The sequence below is a fragment of the Hemicordylus capensis genome, chromosome 6 (assembly GCF_027244095.1).
Source record: "Hemicordylus capensis ecotype Gifberg chromosome 6, rHemCap1.1.pri, whole genome shotgun sequence".
Classification (NCBI taxonomy): domain Eukaryota; kingdom Metazoa; phylum Chordata; class Lepidosauria; order Squamata; family Cordylidae; genus Hemicordylus; species Hemicordylus capensis.
In genome coordinates, this window is record NC_069662.1 from 29,713,779 (window position 1) to 29,728,540 (window position 14,762).

Consider the following 14,762-nt stretch of genomic DNA (forward strand, 5'->3'; position numbering starts at 1 on the left):
TCTCTTTCTCCTGTAAAGCTATTCCATAACAATACCTAACTTAAGGTGGAGCATTGCCCATAGTTCCTTGTCCTGCCTCCACGGTCCAATCCCAAACCACTGATATTTATCCTGCTTACACCATCAGAGAATAGGACTCTCTATTATTATTATTATTATTATTATTATTATTTCTTGTTTACACAGTCAGACAGGCGTTATTGACTGGTTTGTTTTATCCAGACATCGAGTCCTTCCCAAGGACCTGGGATGCCAGAATTTTATTGTCAATTGTTATAGATATCGTTGCAGAATATAGACCGTTAGAAACAGCTTCCAGTTGAACAGAAAGGAAATTGCCCAAACACCAGAGGCACAAAAGACCAGCTGCTGATTGACAAAATGATTTTAGAAAATTGCAAGAGAAGAAAAACCAATCTAAGTGTTGCATGGATTGACTACAAGAAAGCCTTCGATTCATTGCCTCACACATGGATACAAAAATGTTTAGAAACAACTGGTGTCAGCAAAAACATGCAGATATTTATAAAAAACGCCATGAGCATGTGGAGTACACAGTTAACAATCAATGGCGAGACACTTGGACAGGTTAGCATTAGAAGAGGCATTTTCCAAGGGGACTTACTATCCCCTCTGTTGTTTGTAATCGCCATGACCCCACTTTCACAAATACTAAACAAAACAGGCCTCAGATACCAAACATCTAAAACATCAAGTCAAATCAACCATCTGCTGTACATGGATGATCTGAGCCACACCGAGCAGTAGTGTACTGGAGGGGTGGGGTGTAAATATTTTAAATAATAATAATAATAATAATAATAATAATAATAATTATTATTATTATTATTATTATTATTATTATTATTATTATTATTATTATTATTATTTTAAAATATTTATACCCCACCCCTCCAGTACACTACTGCTCGGTGCAGCTCACAACAATAAAATAGATACAATATACAATAAAAGTAATAAAATTAACCAAATTGAGTAAACAAGTTAAAAGTCAGGTTAAAACCCCCAATTCTCTAGTATCAATGCAGCTGTGAATTGTATTGTCCTGTGAGCTGGGAAGTCCCTGATTCAAATTTCGCCACAGCAATGACTTTGCTGGCCTTGGGCAAGCTAATATCTGTACAAAGGAAAGTGACTTATACGGAGACAGATGATTGGTCCATCTAGCTAAATTTGTCTACACTGACTGGCAGCAGCTCCTCCAAGGTTTCAGACAAGAATCTTTCCCAGTCCTACTTGAAGATGCCATGGATTAAACCTAGGACTAGGTGTGTGCACGAACCGCAGTTTGATCCGCGGAGGAGCAGGAACTTTAAGAAAGAGAAAAGCAGGTCTTTACTTTCTCTCCACTGACCCATGCAGCTTCCTTTTGGGGCGGCACGTATCCCAAGTACCCCCCGCACATGTGTGGACACCATTTGCGTGGTCAACACCATGCTGGCCATGCAAATGGCACCCGTGCATGCGCGGACACCATGTGCATGCTGGTACCACACAGGACTACTTGGGATGTATGCCACCGCCGCAGAAAACTGAATGAGGTGACGGAAGGCAAGTAAAGACCTGCTTTCCTCTTTCTTAAAGTTCCCACTCCCCGCTCACAAAACGTGCACAAACTGTGGTTCGACCCACCGCTTGTGCACTGGGACTTTCTGCATGTAAAGTGGATGCTCTGCTACTGAGCTATGGCCCCATCCCCATAGTCCCAAGTATGAGGACATCCCAAGTATCATCCCCAAGTATGAGGACAGTCACACTAGCCAACCATGCAGGGTTGTTGTAAGGGTAACTGAGACATGAAGTACTTTCAGCCCTCAAAGAGTGCTATTGCTGTATTATTATTATTATTATCTTATTTATTTATATATATGTAAATGCAAAGCATTATTATTTGCAGTGGTATCTTCCACCCCTAGATAAACACAGCCAGTCCTTACATCTGGCATTAGAAAGAAATGCTTCCCAGGGCCAGACATGTTCTTTCTTTCTTTTTAAAGAAATGAAACCTTGCTGGATGTCTCCAGAGACTCCGAAACCCTCAACCAGCCATCCAGGAGCTTGCTGTGCAGAAAGCCCCAACTGCCGGTGCACGGCTGCTTGCTTGGCATGCATGGCCTTGTCAGAGAAACACATCAGGAGCCAGAGCTCATTTGCATGTTCTCTTTGCACATAGTTAGCATTATTTCCATGCATGCAATAGATCCCACGGGCGGTAGACAACTCCTGTTTCACTTAGCCGAGCTTTTTAGCCAGCTGGGATGATCAAGACTCTTGATTGCATCGAGTTCCAAATACCCAGTGAGTTGTAGGCTTTTGCCTGGTTGCCTCAACTTCTGGGTTCTGCAGCTGGCAGTTAGATTAGATATGTCAGTTCAACAGAATTCAACCCTATTGCCGCCCACTGTCTCTTTGGCCTCACAGCTATACAGTTTAACTTGCCTCCATAGCCTTCCTATTGGTCCATTCCATTCATACCAACAGAAAGCAGCAGAATCTATTCCAGAATCTTGCCCGTTGTGAGGAATTTCCTCAGGTAGGGTTGGCACATTCCCTGGAGAGAATTCCTGGACACACTTGTGGTGGTGGTGGGAGTTACAAAACTCTTATGTATTGGACCTGGATTGGAAAGAGTGCTTGACAGAGGAGCTTGGTGGCTGGTTTGCACTCCCCACCCTGTGGCATTCTTTGCACAAGAGAGGGTTAGGAGTGTTTTACTTCAATAAGCACAATCAATATGCAAAATGAATGTGACAGTAACAAAAGCGCAGGTGAGAAATGAAAGAAACCTGTATTATGTGTTTACTTTGTTTAATAACAGTTTATAAAATGACCATTGTTTAAACACAGTTGGATTTGGAGCACCTTACCTCACCCCCCCCCCCACCGTATACTTGGTTTTCCCCGGCAATGCCACTGGAGAAAAGTGATCTCTCTGTCCACATACTTCACCACAAATCTCAGTCAACATAGCACCCTTGCTAACTCTAGAGATGATCTGGAAAGTTGGGGAAGGGATTTACTCAACCATCTATATATTTAATTCTTTTATGGCCGACCACATAGGGAACTGCATCTGGATGCGTCTGGATGCCTGGTGGAACTCTCGTGAGGTCCTGCAAGAGTTCCAACCATTGCCTTGGGAGGGAACGGCAGTGAGGGAGGCAGGCGGGAATTGGCATGGCAGAGTTGAGGGGAAAGGAGGAAGAAAGGAAGAAACTGGAGGAAGGAGGAAAGTTGAAGGAGAACCGGCATGGCAGAGTCGGCGGGGCGGGGGGAGGAAGAAAGGAGGAAACCGGACCTCAGAGAGGGTGGCGAGACAATGGACACCTGCCGTCAAGGAGCAGGAGGAAAATCAGCGGTGGAGGACAACAGGGAGGGAGAGGAGTCAGAAGGGGTGGTGGGGAGAGGAGGCTGGAGCAGAAGGGGGCGGGGGAGTTGGGCAGAAGGTGGGGTGTGTGTACTGCCGCACAGATGCTCTGTGTGGGTTCAGCTAGTATACTGTATTTACTTAATCCCAGACTAAGTTTTTTCCAAGTAATTTGATATTTTAAATCAGTAAGTAGTCTCAATCCTTTCTTGCAAATGCAGGTATAACCTGTATTTAACCTCTACTTTTTAAAGGCGTCATCTTAAATTCAGAGTCGTCTTCGATTCTGGTAAATACGGTATGACTGGCCAATCTAGTCGGTCAGCAGTGCTAGTGCCAGGAAAAGGCTAAGAATATGGGACAGTAGTAGTATCACAATACATACTTTATGTCAAAACCACCCAGTATGGCGGAACTTCCATTTGTGCAGCGGAAGTTCTGCCCCCTTAGAGCATGCAGGCTTACATCACTGGAAGTCACGTGCATGCTAACATCACAGGAAATGGGCAGAGGTGAACCTATGTCAGCAGAAATGGTCAGAACCAGGCCTACACCCTTACCTCGAAAATTCTGCCTCCACCCCCAGCCCAGAACATGCCAAGGCATGCCCTGATGGTGGGCGTGTGACCCCTCTATGAACATACCTCATCACTCTGGACCAACAGGAACAGGTTTCAGAGCCCAGAAAGGTTTGACAGCACAGGCATGAAAATGGAATGACACCATTTTATGTAACTTTATTGGTCGAAACAGGGTCAAGTGTTCTCTCTATATATATGCCCTGCCACCATGGATCAATAGGAACAGATTTCAGAGTTTGGGAAGACTTGATGGCCTTTTTGCCCCACAACATGCCTGGGCATGCCCTAAGGGTGGATGTGTAACCCCTCTATGTGCATGCTCCATTGCCCTGGATCAATAAGAACAGGTTTCAGAGCCCAGAGGGGCTTGACAGCATAGGTGTGAAAATGGAACATCAGCCATTTTGTGTAACTTTATCGGTCAAAATGGGGTAAAGTGACCTTCTATGAACACACTCTGTGACATGTGCTTAGAGGAGGCATTTTACAACTCACAACACCTCCAGGTATATCAGTGTTTTGCCTGAGCTCCTAAAGAGCTATAATCACAACTTTCACAGAACCATTCAAACCAGGCCTGTGGATGTTAACCCTACCACTGATCTGACTTTTTGGAAAACAGTTTATAGCAGCACTATCCATTAAAAATCAAGCCTCCTATGCTAAGAAAAGGAGATCACATTAGGATTTCTAAAATTAAAGGAGTTTTTGAGAAAGGTTATGAACAGAACTACACCACAGATTTCTTTATAGTGGACCAAGTCATCAGAAAAACCAAAAGGCTTGTCTACCTGAAAAGATTAAAGGGTGAGGAAGTTCTTCACAGCTTCTGTCCTGAAGAATTGTGGAAAGTTCAAGTGGAAGAGGACAAGGTGTATAGGGTTGAAAACAATCTAGCCACAAAAGGTCATGGCAAAGTAAAACAACATTTAGTGAAGTGACTAGGTTGGCCTGAGAAGTTCAACAATTGGGTGCCCACATCAGACCTTAGCGAACCGGTATAGAATGGTTGATGGGATTTTACGTTAATCTCCCTAGTAGTGCTAGCAATAAGGCTTTGCTACACAATACTGTGGGAATTTCAGCCTTCACTATCCAATTAGCAAGGCCCCTGGGTCTTCCTGGGGAGTGGGAAGTGGAATTGGTTCAGATGCAGTACCCATACAGCTGGAACACTATTACAAAGTAACACTATTACGGATAGTATATATCCCTGAATATGTCAAGCAGGCAAATTGATGGAAAGCATCCTCAAGGATAAAATTTTAAAGCTCATAGAAGAACAGGCCCTGCTGGGAGAGAACCAACATGGCTTCTGCAAAGGTAAACCTTGCCTCACAAACCTTTTGGAGTTCTTTGAGAGTGTCAAGAAGTGTGTGGATCAAGGTGATCCAGTTGACATAGTATACCTGGACTTCCAAAAAGCTTTTGACAAAGTTCCTCATCAAGGACTCCTGAGGAAACTTAGCAGTCATGAGATAAGGGGACAAGTACATGTGTGAATTGCTAACTGGTTGAAAGACAGGAAACAGAGGGTAGGTATAAATGGAGAGTTTTCACAATGGAGGGAAGTAAGAAGTGGGGTCACCCAGGGGGACCGGTGCTTTTTAATTTATTCATAAATGATCTAGAAGTAGGGGTAAGCAGCGAGGTGGCCAAATTTGCAGATGATACCAAACTCTTTTGGGTAGTGAAATCCAAGACGGATTGTGCGGAGCTCCAAAAAGATCTCTCCAAACTGGGTGAGTGGGCGACAAAGTGGCAAATGCAGTTCTATGTTGGCAAGTGTAAAGTGATGCACATTGGGACGAAGAACACCAACTTCAAGTATATGCTGATGGGATCATCTCCCTGTCATATAACACTAGAACCAGGGGTCATCCCAATGAAATTGATTGCCAGGAAATTTAGGGCCAACAAATGGAAGTACTTTTTCACACAACACGTAATCCACTTGTGGAATTCTCTGCCACAAGATATGGTGACAGTCAACAACCTGGATGGCTTTAAGAGGGGTTTGGATAACTTCATGGAGGAGAGGTCTATCATTGGCTACTAGTTGGAGGGCTATAGGCCACCTCCAGCCTCAAAGGCAGGATTCCTCTGAGTGCCAGTTGTGGGGAGTGGCCTGTGGCTTCCAGCGGCATCTGGTGGGCCACTGTGTGGGGCAGGATGCTGGGCAGGATGGGCCTTGGGCAGCAGGGCTATTCTTATGTTCTTATGAATTGTTCTGGAACACTGGCAGGACTTCCTGAGACTACTTTGGGCTTGTTTGGAGAATTAGCAAAACTAGAGTGAACAGTTCATTACAGTGTCAATTTGAGCAAAGCTTTGGTCTGGAAATAGACTTGAGCTAGGGATATGGTACAATCAGATTTATTCAAGGATTATTGGGGTATAGGAAATGAAAAATAGGCAGGTGATAAAAGGTCATAGAAACTTGACCAACAATATCAATTAGAAACTCCCAAAGAGGCATTTTAGCTTAAAGGTCTAAATTGCAATTAAATCAGCTTAAGGCTGGTTAGAGAGAGAGACTGAAGTGCAGAGTTCAGAATTAGGAGGAAGCGGGGAGAGAGAGGGGAAGATTATTAGTAATACCTCTTTCCAATTCTGTTAGTGTATCTGTCACACTTGCAGGATGGGGAATGCGGGAGTCCTCCTTCCCAGGAACCAGGCAGAAGGGCAGGGTAGAGAAAAGGCGTGTGCCACTCGCAAGCCAGGGAACCAGGAAAGCGGCTGGTTGCAGGGGAAATCCCAGGGAGGTCAGTTCTCTAAGGCATCCAAGTGTGGTTTGGATCAGGAGATAAGTCCAAACTAGAAGCTGGAAGCAAAAGTGGAGCAATGACCATGGTATATGGACTTGCCAGAGCCAAAGCAAACATAAATGGTGGGTCCGAAGAAGGAGCACACCAGTGATCGGGGCTTGGGGTTGAAATAGGCAAAAACATGCCTTCGGGCCAAACACGAGTCACACCTCCTGATGAATATGTTCCCACAATATGTACTGTAGGCACATGATGCAGCCAACTTGATGGTACTGAGCAGGTCTCATTCTGGTCAGTGCCTGGATGGGAAATTATCTGGGAATCCTACATATGCTGCGCTAAGCACTTATGGCTACCATACAGAAAGAAAGATATATCCTATACCTTTTGGAGATGCACAGAGAAGAGGGAATTTCAACAGATGAAGCTTATTAAGAGGGGAAAGAAAGACTCCATCTGTTGGCATTCCTGTGCATCTATTAAAGCTACATGACATGTGTCCTCTTTTCCATATAGTAGCCCTATGAGTTCTATCACAGAATAAATGTGGGATATAAATCTAATAAGTATGGAACAAGGAAGAGAGAATTTCAAGATCAGGAAAAGGATCCTAGGTCGCCCTCTTTTGGATTCTCAGAAGATGGCAAGCATGCTGCTCCCACTTTCTCTTTTCAGCTGCTCACACAGCCAGAAACAAACTCATTTCCACCGCTCAGCAAATTCAAGAGTTGAGTGTAATCCTGGCAACTGGTTGATCAGAAAGGCAGTGAAAGAAAAATGGTCACTTAACTGGAATTGTTGCTTTTCCCAGGGCAAATACATTCTTCCCTTCTTTGTTAAGTGCAATTTTAGTTGTTCCAAAAAAAAAAAAAAAAAAAAGACACAAAGATATGAGATAGCTAAAATGACGTGGGACATAGGGTTATTTTCCTTATGAAGAAAGGTTTAAAAGTGTGAGATTTATTCAATTAGTGAAGTGAGGATGGGTCCATAGTTCAGTGGTAGAGCATCTGCTTTGTATACAGAAGGTCCCAGGTTCAGTTCATAGAATCTCGAGGTAGACCTGGGAAAGTGTCCTGTCTAAAATCTTAGGCCAGATTCGGACATAACAGGGAACTGGAGGTAGAGCAGCCAGAGGTCCCCAAACTTCAATGTCCAAATATGGGAAAGCGCAGTTTGGATCCTAACTCAAACCAAGGGTTCACTCACCAAACTCCAGTTTGAACGCTTGCTTTGATGTGAGGTTCACTGCCCCAGCCTCCGGTTTGTGGCTGCCTCCGTTACGTCTGAATTCAGTAACTGAGGCAGCCTTCCCTGGGACCAGAGTTGAAGGAACGAATATCCTCCGTCTCTCCATCCTGATTGGCTGCCACGGCTATCCATCAAACAAAGGAGGAAGCCCGGCAGCCACTTCCCCGTCCTCTCTGCATTCTTCAGAACAATGGAGCAGTGGCCATTTTGTGTTGGCTGAAATGGGGTCAAGTGAACCCTCTAAATACATGCCCTGAATTCCCGTATTTCTAAGAGTAGGTCCCAATCCTTTGAACTATCTTTTCCTGCAGCATCATCAGGCTGTGTGATGATGGAGTCCCCTGAGGGCCAACTGTGCCACAGCTGGTTGTAAAACCTAATCCGAGAAAATGCTATATTAGCACAAGTTCTGATGATGAGAGGTTTTCGCCAACCAAACGCACAGAAGATGATGACCAACAAGTTTATGAAATGTGGCAGGAAATAATGTAGGCCATTGCAGCAGTCTCTCCTGGAACACTGGTCGATAGGGTTTACCGGGGGCAGGGGGGTGGTTATAAGGGTAACTTACAAGTATTCTTTTTTTTTGCCCCTAGGAGGTGAGGAGCCATGCCTTGACATGCAACCTCTAGCTATGTGGAACCTAGCAGCACCAGGAAACATGCATAACTTTAACATTTAAAGCCCTACACAATATGGGCCCTCCATACCTCCAGGACCGCGTTGTTCGATATGTCCCTTGCCGGGTCCTGAGATCGGCCATAAGTAATACCTTGGTGATCCCAGGCCTTAGGGATGTTAAACTGCAATCAACGAGAGCCAGGGCCTTCTCAGCTGGCCACCCCCAGCACTATGGTACGGTGTCCCGGATAATATCAGAGCTCTCCATGATTTGTTGGCTTTCCGTAAGGCATGCAAGATGGAAATGTTCCATCGGGTGTTCGGTCGCTGAGATAGCTGGTTGTAGAGTGATCTGGTAATCCATAGTTATTATGTCTTGTAATGAGTATTGTATGGGTTGTGATTATGATGTTATGTATGTTGTATTTTATAGAACTGTGTTGCTTGTATGTTATTGCTTGTAAGCTGCCCAGAGTCCTATGGGAGTAGGGCGACATATAAATCTAAATAAATAAATAAATATTAAGGTGCGTGTGGATTTGGGTGTGGGGTGGAAACACACTTTTTAAAAAAGAGAAAAGTTAATAATTGAACTCCTTCCTCCTCCTCTGGCTCTGGTAGGAGCTATGTTACAAGAGTTAAGATTTAGTTTTAAAGTAGATAACTGACATTAGTGTGATCATGTGAACCCATGTCAAGGCAGGAATCTCTGATTCATCTCAGGACACAAACTGACATCTATAATCTTGATGTGGGTTCACATAATTATGCTAACGTTGGTTACTGACTTCAAACCTAAATTCAAATGGTTGTATAAAACACGTTACATATATTTAATAGGAGGAGAGCAAGAACCCTATTCAGCCCAGCATAGCATCTCTCCTCTGGCTGTTGCTGGTCTCTCTCTCTTTCCAGATTATGGGCTCCTTGAGGACAGGGAACTATTTAATTAATTTATTTTTGTCACATTTTTATACCACCTTATTTAAAATCTCAGGGTGGTTTACAATTTAAACAATCACATAAAACAGATTAAAATTACCATAAATAAAACATTAAAACTTTAAAACATCAAACTAAAAGCCTGAAGAACAGGTGTGTTTTCAAGAGTAATTTAAAATAGCCAGTGAAGTGGATATTCTAATTTCATTTGGGAGTGTGATCCACAGCCTAGTTTTGGGTCGCCACCAAGCAAGCTGGTGGTAGCCATAACCAGATCTTCCCCGATGATCTTAATAGATGGCGGGGTCCATGAAGAAGAAGAAGCTCTCTTAAATACCATGGGCCCAAGCCATTAAGGGCTTTATAGGTAATAACCAGCACTTTGTATTTTGCCTGGAAACTAATTGGCAGCCAGTGTAGTTCTTTTCAAATAGAAGTAATGTGGTCTCTATGGGTGACCCTGGAGACCAATCTGGCTACTGCATTCTGCACCAGTTGCAGTTTCCAAACTACATACAAAGGCAGCTGAATGTAGAGCTCATTGCAGCTGTCAAGCCTGGATGTTACCAGCATATGCACCACTGTTCTGAAGTCATTAAGAAATGGACATAGCTGGCGTATCAGCCGAAGCTGATAAAAAGCACTCCTGGCCACTGCCACTGTGAGATATCAGGGAGAGGTTTGGGTCCAGCAGTACTTCCAAGCTACATACCTGATCTTTCAGGGGGAGTCTAACCCCATCCAAAACAGCTAGATCTAAACCACTTCCTAAGTTCTGGCCTCCCACAACGAGTACCTCTGTCTTGTTTGGATTCAACTTCAGTTTGTTCTCCCTCATCCAGCCCATTACCGATTCCAAGCAGGCATTTAGAGAGGTTAAGTCATCTCCTAATGAAGTTGATATGGAGAAAAAGATCTGGGTGTCATCAGCGTTTTGATAGTACCCTGTACCAAATATCCTGATGAAAAGACCACCCTTCTTGTTTCTAGAATTCCCAGCAACCGCTCTCTAGGTCCCATCCACCTGCTATACTGATTGCTTGCCCTGGAGTTCACCAATAAATACATTGTTTAACACACAGTGTAAATAAATACATTGTTTAACATACAATGTTTCCTCTTAAGGAAACCAATTCTACAATATACTCTGGAACACTGAGATGCATTGTAGAGGGGCTGAGAAGATTCGGTGGTGACAGAAATCCTGCTAATTGAGCAAAGAGGCACCTTTTAAAATGCTGATTCTCTTATATTTAGTATGGGGAGAGCAACTGGTCCTATCCAGCCACCCCAGCACAACATCCCTCCAGTGGCAGTTGCCGGTATCTGCCTTATGTTTCTTTTTAGATTGCGAGCCCTTTGGGGATGGGACCATAATATTTATGTATTATTTATTTTTCTGTGTAAACCGCTTTGATAATTTTGGTTGAAGTGTGTTATATTTATACATAGTAGTAGTAGAAGAGAGAAAGAGCAGCTGGGCTGAGAGCAAATGCTCAAAGTGATAATTGCAGACAGCTGTAATGGGGATTAGCTGGGGCAAAGTGATAATGGCTCAGGACTGACAAGAAAAGGCCTCTAAAAATGAAGGAATCTGGTGACCTGCAGGCAAAGGTCAAGATGTGGATCTCAGCTCTCCTTCTAAATTATTTAGGTTCTCTCTCTTCTTAGTCCACTGATCTCTCACTCCTTAAATCTCTTTTTACCCATAGTACACCATTTCTACTTCCTAGGTCCTCTGTCAGGTTTCCCCAAGCCTTCATTTCCTCCACTCTGTGCCATTTTCACCTTTTTCTCAGGCTTCTCCACTAGGAATTCTTCAGATTCTTGATTCTCCTCTACCACCTAATATTTTTCCATCGGCCATGCTCCTCTTGATTCCTTTGTCCAAATACCTCTTGTTCTCTCCTTCTACAACCTCTCTTTTCCAGGCAAGAGCCCACTGCTCCTTCTATTCCTGCTAGGTGAATCTCTTCTCATCTCTGAACAGGAAAGGAAAGGGCTGGCTTTCTCAAAGCTTTTGGAACAATGCCCTGTTATCTAATCCATGGAATGTCAAACATAGAGGTCATTCACACAATCAAAAACTGTGTTCTGCCTGGGTGTGGGAGCTATGTGTGCTCCCAATTTTCGGTTGTGTGGAAACAAAGTAGGAGGAAAACCTGGGTAAAAGTGATTGTGTGGAAGCAAGGTAGGAGAAAAAGCTTTTTGATTCTGTGGATGATCTCATAGTGTGGCAAGAAAAGAGAGCAGCCATCAGATCAGTTCTTGCCTATGTAACACATGTCTGATAAGTTGCTTCTTTGCATTGCTCAGCTCCCATGTGAATCTCTGCACTTCTGCCACCTGTTCTAATCTGCTACCTCTTCTCCAAAGACTCAAAATAGGACTGCATAACCAGCCACCAACATCTGTCCAAAGACAATCAGCAACTGGAAGAGAGGTCAACTTTTTGACCTGGTGAGTAGGGGTCTGCATTTCGGATTTTCGGTGTTTCGATTCAGATCCAAACCGAAAGACCCCTGTTCTGTTCTGTATCCGAATATGGCCCATCTGAATCACCCCTGATTTGATTCGGATCCGAATTAATCTCAATCCGAATCGATTCTTCTATTGTGCATTTGTCACTGCCCTTGTATAGTGATGTCTCTAGGTGTTCAACTGTAGCTCCTAGACTGACAAACCTCAAGTATCAATGTTCTGAAAATAGCCACAGGAAATGATATCCAGATGCAGGATACCAGGAAAACAAGGTGACCTAGGCAGGACTGAGATGAAATATAGCAAAGATATACACACCAGATGTGGCTCCCAAAGTTGGATTCCCAGATGTTCTTGGAATACAACTCCCATCATCCCTGAAAGGCGTTGAGGCAGGGGGTGATGGCAGTTGTAGCCCAACAACATCTGAGAACCCAACCTTGGGAGCCCCTGTGCTAAACTAAGACTCCTGGCCTGCCCAGTCCTCCGTTTCAGAGGAGCTGGATCTGGCCATGGATGGACTAACCCTAACCTAAACTCACTTCTGACATTTCCCAACATCTTCTATTTTAAAACGTAACATGTGCTAAGTTCTTGCCAAGCCTAGCATTACCAGGCACTTTAAGTAGGCCTCAGGGGCAGAAGAGTCTTTCTAAACCACACCTCTTAATGCATGGAGACCTCCTCTAGGGAAAGGAGAGTGCTTCAGCCGCAAAGTGTGAGGGAACCGGACCTTTCTTGTGACAGCCTAGCTCTTTGATTTCTCCGCTGTGTTCTTCCACCCCAGGAGGGATCAGTACCCTTCCCCATGAGTGGTTTGCTACCTGTGGGCGGTGGCTGCACTCTGCAGCCAGAAGGATATATTTACGAGTACCCAGGCAACCTGCATGGGAGGCTAGGGGGCAGAAGCTGCAAAGAGAAGGCTGGCAAGCTCCAAGGTGGTGACAGAAGATGCCTTAATAATTACCACGACGTGTCCCAACAGGATCCAAAATAGCCCTGCAGCCGTGTTACCCGCCTGGGCAGTGCTAAGCCTTTCAGGGGACATTGCATGTTCGTATCCTGAAGAGAGACCTTTCCGACACCTGAGAAGAGAGGTCGTGGCAGTCTCCTCTTTCTTAATTCAGCTCTTTCATAGGACACCCATGCTCATTTGCCCTCTCGCCCCACCACCCATTTTCTCGGGGCCTTTTCTGACCTTTCCCAACAATGTATAAGCCTGAACTGTTCAATTTCTCCTCAAACTGCTCCCCCCCCCCGCAATGGCAGTTTGCTCTGTGTACTTCGGTAGGTGGAGCCTTTATCAGAAGCTTTATTGTCTGCTAGTGTCTGCAGATGAAGTTGCTGTGAAAATAATAGGAGCCGTGGCTGGTAAAGAACTGGCAACTCAAGTCTCTCTTCATTCAAAGGTATTAATTACATTTTTATCCTGTTTTTCCTCCAAGGAGTCCAGACTGGTGTGTGTAGTTGTTTAACCTCACTTCAACCCTGTTTGGTAGGTTAGGCAGAGAGATAAGTGACTGGCCACAGTCACCCAGTGAGTTTCATGGCTGAATGGGGATTTGGACTCGGACCTCCCTGGTCCTATTCCAGCCCTCTAACCACTACACCAGGGATGTACATGGAACCGGTCCGAAGGCTGTATGGGCCTCCAATCTGGTTCAAATAGCAGGCGGTTCCGCTGGTTCGAAGGCAGGGGTCCTGCTTTAAGGGCAGGGAAGGGTGCACTTACCCCTCCCTCCACTTTCTCCCTGCTGGTGCTCTGTTTTCCCAAAGTCCAGCAGGGTGGCAGCGTGCCTCCCTGCCACCCCGTTGCTGCTTTTACCAGAAGTAACCAGAAGTATCCAATGTGCCTGCGTGTACCGGGGCATGAGCACAGTGGGCGTGATGTGTGTGTGCCATGCCTGGTGCGTCGGATACTTCTGGTAAAGGCAGCAACAGGGCGGCATGCTGCCGCCCCAATGGACTTTGGTGAAACAGAGCGCTGGGGGGGGGGGAGTGGAGGGAGGGGTAAGTGCCCCCTCCCCCACCCTTAAAGCAGTACGCCCCCACCTTCAAGCCTCACCCGCCCGGTTCCGTGCACATCCCTACACTGCACCATGCTGGTTCTCTACTTAGCATTGCATTGCACTTTTGGTGTGTGTGGAGCACTTCAGATGTATGATCCTGACCTAATCCTAACAACAGCCCTTTAAGGGAAGTATTACCGTATTTTATGGACTATAAGACTCACTTTTTTCCTCGAAAAATATCCGCCAAAATTCAGGTGCGTCTTATATGTTTTAACGGTTTAATATGTTAAAACTCTGAAAAACTGGATTAAAATTAAGGTGCGTCTTATAGTCCGTAGCGTCTTATAGTCCGTAAAATACGGTATTATCCCCATATTGCAGCTGAGTAGAGGCTGAGAGGGAGTGGTTTGGCCAAATCCACATTGCAAGTCAAATGGCGGAGTTGAGATACAAACCAGAAAAAGTCCTACTTTTCCACTCAGTCTCTTAACTACTACACCACACAAGCTATCACACGGTAGGCTCTCTTTCTGCCGCCTTCTTCTCCCTTGTTCACATGAGAAGACGTGGCCTAGAAGGGTCCATAGGAAGACTTAAGATGTCCACAACATTCAATCCTTGATAATTCATTCATTATATACCCCTTCTGGCTTCTACTGCCCACAATAAATACTGTGGTATACTCATATCCTGTCTCATTTTGTTCTGACTTCATTTA